Source organism: Vigna umbellata, chromosome 11 (genome assembly GCF_029865625.1).
Source record: "Vigna umbellata cultivar VRB3 chromosome 11, Vumbellata_1.0, whole genome shotgun sequence".
Lineage (NCBI taxonomy): Eukaryota > Viridiplantae > Streptophyta > Magnoliopsida > Fabales > Fabaceae > Vigna > Vigna umbellata.
In genome coordinates this window covers 774,763-780,999 of record NC_142175.1, presented here as the reverse complement: position 1 = coordinate 780,999, position 6,237 = coordinate 774,763, and the positions used below count along the sequence as shown (strand labels likewise).

The 6,237-nt window shown below is 39.1% G+C and overlaps 1 long non-coding RNA gene across 1 annotated transcript; it reads right to left on the bottom strand.

Moving 5' to 3' along the window:
- Window positions 1-273: 273 nt before the first annotated feature.
- Window positions 274-5,137, bottom strand: LOC148190704 (uncharacterized). The gene is made up of 2 exons (XR_015783051.1): window positions 4,812-5,137; window positions 274-401 (listed from the first exon to the last, which is right to left on the bottom strand). It is a non-coding gene; the product is annotated as an uncharacterized LOC148190704 (long non-coding RNA).
- Window positions 5,138-6,237: the final 1,100 nt, after the last annotated feature.

Here is a 6,237-nt window from a genome sequence, read left to right as displayed (position 1 = left end):
TCTGGACGGATGACATCCTTCAACGGATGTCAACATCCTTTTAAGGCAAAACGGATGTCGACATCCGTTCTCCTTAAATGGATGTTGACATCCGTTGAAGGATGTCATCCGTCCAGAGGCAGTGTTCCTTTTAGGTTTCGTTTTTATTTTACTACGTTTTGCGGCTCATGTAAGGATTATAGGCTTGGATATTCAAAGGATTATTGGAAGTATGGGAAGGGTTTAGGGTTTAGATTCAGAGGCAGTTTTTGCTCTGATACCAATTTGTTGGTATCTATAAAAATTATCTCTCTTTATTAAGAAACTTTCAAACTCAAGCTTACATACACAACAATTCACTCTCTTTTCTCACAACACTAAAACTCACATACAACACTCTATTTCTCTCTTCACTCGGCACACTACACAAGCACCATATATTTTTTCTTTCACTTCCTTGATTTTTATTCACACACACGGTGCTTCTATTTATAATAGAACAAACACTTAATAATCCAAGAAGTAGTGGTAGTGGAGTAGAATGGTGGACACTAGGATTCAAGTAAAATCCAAATTGTAGTGGTATGGTGGGCAACGTAGTGGAGCACAATGGAGATAATGGTTGGAGAAAGTGGAAGACCCATGATGGGTGGTTGGTTGTCCACTAAGTTTATTTTACAAAACTCCTCCATAAACTTAATGGACTTTGTATCCTTCTATCATGCCGATCAACTTCCTTAAGTCTTGAAATGACCTTGTTGGTAATGGTTTCGTGAATATATCTGCAATTGCTTCTTGCTCTCTACATGTTCAAGTTCCACGCTTCCTTCTTTCAACTTTTCACGGATGAAGTGAAAACGAACATCAATATGCTTGCTTCTCTCATGATTTACCGGGTTCTTTGCTAACTCAATTGCCGATCTATTATCTACCCGGATCAATACCTTTTCTTCTTGCATTATCTCCAAACTTTTCAACAGGTTTCTGAGCCATATTGCATGTCGGACACTCCAGGATGCTGCCACATACTCAGCCTCACATGTGGATAGCGTCACGATGGGTTGCTTCTTTGATAGCCAAGTAAATGCTGTATTTCCCATGAAGAAAACATAGCCAGTTGTGCTCTTTCTATCATCTATATCTCCACACCAATCACTATCTTAGTATCCGCTTTAGTGCTTTCCAATGAGAATACCTTGGCTCCTCCATAAATCGGCTTGTGATTCCTACACTTAGCATCAAGTCTGGTCTTGTATTTGTCAAGTACCTCAGACTTCCAATCAAACTGCGATACCTTGTTGCATCAACTCGATTTCCATCTCCGTGTCTGGACAGTTTTGTTCCAGGTTCCATAGGAGTAGAAACCGGATTGCACTTCATCATCTTTGCTTTCTTCAATATCTCCTCAGCATACTTCTTTTGAGACACAAAAATTCCTTTTGTGCTTTGGTCCACCTCCAAACCAAGAAAGTACTTCATAACACCCAGATCAGTCATCTCAAATTCCTTTTTCATCACCTTCTTAAACTCTACGACCAACTCATTTCTGCTTCCATGAAGATTAAATCATCTACGTATAGAGCAACGAACAACATATCTCCTTTGTTCTTCTTTAGGTATAGAGCATGCTCATACGGACACTGCTCATAACCATTCTTCTTGAAGTAGGTGTCAATTCTCTCATTCCAGGCTCGAGGAGCTTGTTTCAAGCCATACAATGCTTTCTTCAACTTCAACACTTTTTTTCTTCACCTCTTCTCATGTAACCGAGAGGTTGCTCTACATAGATCTCTTCTTTTAAAATTCCATTTAGAAATGCTGATTTCACATCCATCTGCTGTATCTTCCATCTGTGTTGTGCTGCTAAAGAAAATAGCAGTCGGATTGTCTCCATTCTTGTTACTGGAGCAAACACTTCATCATAGTCAATTCCTTTTTGCTGTTTATAACCCTTTACCACGAGACGAGCTTTGTAACGTTCCACATCTCCATTTGCATTGATTTTCTTCTTGTATACCCATTTTAAGCCAATTGGTTGAGCTCCTATGGGTAGATCTGTCAGCTCCCAAGTTTCATTTTTTTCAATTGAGCTGATTTCTTCGTCCATTGCTTTCTTCCATCTTCCATCGATCACAGCCTCTTCAAATTTGACATCTTCTGCTCCTGCCAACAAACATATTACATGTACCTCATCAGTGGAGTTGTAAATGTCTTGTAAACTTCGAGATCTAGGTTGCACAGGCTCATCTTCTTCATCAGAATAATTGTTGATTCTCTCAGCTATAGTCTCCAGGTTTCTTTCAGCAGCTTTCTCAGATATTTTTGAGTTCTCTTCTCCAGACTCCGAGCTCCATGAGGACTTCTCCTTCATGTTGTCCCAGCTCCATTCACTTTCCTCATTAACTTGGACATCTCGGCTTACAACAACCTTTTTTGTAATTGGGTTATAAAGTTTGTATGCCTTTGCTTTTTCATCGTAGCCAATAAAAACATATCTCTTGCTTCTGTCTTCAAGTTTGGTTCTGTGCTGAGTAGGAACATGACCATAAGCCATGCTGCCGAAAACCCTAAAATGGCTGACATTCGGCTTTCTCCCACTCCATGCTTCTTGTGGAGTTATTCCATCTAGTTTAGTATGTGGACACCTGTTTTGCACATAAACTGCACATTGTACTGCTTCTGCCCAGAACTTCTTTGGCATATTCTTCCCTTTAAGCATGGTTCGAACCATATCAAGAATGGTCCGATTCTTCCTTTCAGCAACACCATTTTGTTGTGGGGAGTATGGAGCTGTAAGAAATCGTTTTATCCCATGTTGTTCACAGTATTCATTAAACTTTGTTGAAGTGAATTCACCTCCCCTGTCTGATCGGACAGCTTTTATCTGTTTGCTGGTCTCCTTCTCCACCATTAGTCTAAACTTCTTAAATGCATCAAAAGCTTCTGATTTCTCCTTTAAGAAATATACCCAAGTCTTCCGAGAGAAATCATCTATGAACGAAATAAAGTATTTCTTACCACTGAATGAATCAGGAGAGATTGGTCCACACAGATCGGTGTGTATCAGACCGAGTTGTTCTTCTGCCTTGAACTCAGTTGACTTCGGAAACTTAGTCCTCGGATGTTTTCCGAGTACACACTCTTCACAAAACTTCTTTTCAAATTCTACATCAGGTAGTCCGCGTACTAATTGCTTCTCTGATAGTTCAGTCAGACCTCCAAAGTTCAAGTGGCCAAACCGGAAATGCCATACCATAGCTTCGTCCTTCACGTCAAGCTTCAGACACTTGTTTTTCAGAATATTCAGCTCCAACTTATACATCCGGTTTTTCTTCATTTCTACTCGTGCAATCAGACGACCGCTTTATCTTTCAAATATAGTACTCGATCTTTTATTAGAACTGAGTTGCCTTTTTCCATCATTTGACCCATGCTTAAAATATTACTTTTCAGCTCGGGAACATAGTAGACATCCCTTATTTCTCCAATCCGTCCATCCTTCTGCATGTGTCGGATTGTTCCACGTCCTTTTACAGCCACCTTGGAATCATCTCCAAATGAGACATGTCCGATTTCAACCTTGATGAGTTCGTTGAACAAACTCTGATCTCCGCACATGTGGTTACTTGCCCCCGTGTCTAAGTACCAAACCGAATTGTTTGAACAGTTTGGCACAAGCTCGGCTTCTGGATCTTTTGACATCAATAAGATCCCAATTTCTTCATTGGTTTCCTCAGTAAGAAAATTTGTTTCCTTTTTCTTTTCAGCCTGACAATATTTTTCTATGTGGCCTGGCTTCCCACAATTATAGCAATTTCCTGATCTGCACTCGTTTGCATAGTGGCCAATTTTGCCACACCTGAAGCATTCAATTCCTGACTTAGATCGACCTCCTCGACCTCTTCCTTGACCACGACCACGCCAATTCTGTTGTCTGGTCTGGTTTGTGTCGGCTTCAAATTCACCTCTGCCACGTCCACCTCTGCCACGTGTACCGCGTCCTCGGCCACCTCTTCCTCTTCCTCTAGGATCTTGGCCCTGAGTGTTCCGAGTTCCTCTTAAGTCAAGTTGCACTTGTAGTGCTTGGTCAAGAGGTTCTTTCATTTTTCTTCTCCTTTGTTCATGGGCCTCAAGTGACCCAGTAAGCTCTTCAACTGAGAGTGTTGAGAGGTCCTTCGATTCCTCAATAGCGCAAACTATGCTTTCGAAATCATCTGTTAGTGATCTCAAAATTTTCTCTACCACCCTACTGGCTGGCAATTCCTCTCCATTTTTACAGATTTGATTTGCCACTGCTTCCACCCGAGATATATACTCGGTTACTCTTTCTTTTTCCTCCATTCTCAAACTTTCAAACTCGCCTCTGAGAGTTTGAAGCCTGACTTGCTTGACTCGGTTGTCACCTTTATATACTTTCTCCAGAATCTGCCATGCTTCTTTTGAAGATTTAGCATTTACTATCTTCTCAAAGCCAGATTCATCCACAGCTCGGTACAATATGTATAGAGCTGATTTATCCTTCACACGCGTTTTCTTCAACGCTGCAAGTTGGGCAACCGTCTGTGCTTCATCATCTGTGGGTTCTTCGTACCCACTCTCCACTACATCCCATACGTCTTGGGATCCCAAAAGAGCTCTCATTTGCACACTCCAATTGTCATAATTAACTTTCTTTGACAACTGGGGTAGAGACATACTGTTTGCAAAGTTTGCCATTTCTCACTCTCTTTTTTTTAACTCGAACACTCAGACTGTGAAAGCTCTGATACCAATTTGTTGGTATCTATAAAAATTATCTCTCTTTATTAAGAAACTTTCAAACTCAAGCTTACATACACAACAATTCACTCTCTTTTCTCACAACACTAAAACTCACATACAACACTCTATTTCTCTCTTCACTCGGCACACTACACAAGCACCATATATTTTTTTCTTTCACTTCCTTGATTTTTATTCACACACACGGTGCTTCTATTTATAATAGAACAAACACTTAATAATCCAAGAAGTAGTGGTAGTGGAGTAGAATGGTGGACACTAGGATTCAAGTAAAATCCAAATTGTAGTGGTATGGTGGGCAACGTAGTGGAGCACAATGGAGATAATGGTTGGAGAAAGTGGAAGACCCATGATGGGTGGTTGGTTGTCCACTAAGTTTATTTTACAATGCATGTGTAACATGATTGTCTTGGTTTGGTGTAATGGGTTTCTTGATGTTCATATGTAAATTCATGAGGTCGATTGTGTTTTGGATTTTGGTAGATTCTTGGCATGAGGTTTTTTACATTTCCAAATGTCTTGCATGGTGCATGGGTTCTAAGGGTTACTTAAACAATAAGGGGTTTGGATTTCTTGTTATGGTGTAGGGGCATATGGTTGGGTTGAGTTTATGTTAAAGGGATTATGCATGTGTAGGTTTAGTTCATGGGTTTAATTTTTAGATAGTTTTGTAATTTGAACATGCAGAGTTGAGTTGCATAATGGTATATATAGTTACGGGTATCATATAAATGAAAGGGTGCTTGGGAGTTTCTTTGTTTTTCACGGTTATGGTGCAGGTACGGGTACAAGGTAATGGGTTTTGGTGGTTTAATGAGTTTTTATGGTTTAAGGTGTTTTGTGTTCCAATATGGTGGTAATTACGTGAACTTCCGTAGAGTATGTGAGTGGTTGTGCTGGTTTTAAGTTTAATTTTGGTTTGGTTTTGGGCATATGCTATGTGGTGGCCATGGAAATAAGTTAAGGGGCTTAGTTTTACATCTTGCATGTTTCATTCAAGGTTTGCATCTTCCTTTACATGAATGGACAATGACATCTGGGTTTTAAACCTTGATGCATGTGAAATTTACATTAGGTGGGCCATGCATGTAGTCTAAATGGAAATGTATTGTATGACAAAGTTGTGGATTTGAATGGATTGTGGTGTTTCTGTGATGAAACAAAGTTGTGGATTTGAATGGATTAGTGAACATGCCCTGTTTTGCTAAACAAAATAAACTTTTTAAGTCTCTTTATTTAATTGTGTTTTCACCAGACTTAATAAATATATACGATGACACTTTTGTAAATAAAAATCTATATTTTAAGTCTTTTAATTTGGTAACAAACTCAAATTTTGATGAAATCTTTTAAAATAAAAATAGACTTAATTTTTGTATTTGATAAGTGTTTTTACTAGACTTTAATTAATTTTTTAAGTCTTTTCAAATAAAACAAGACTTTAATTTTATGAGTTAAAACTAAATCCATGTTTAA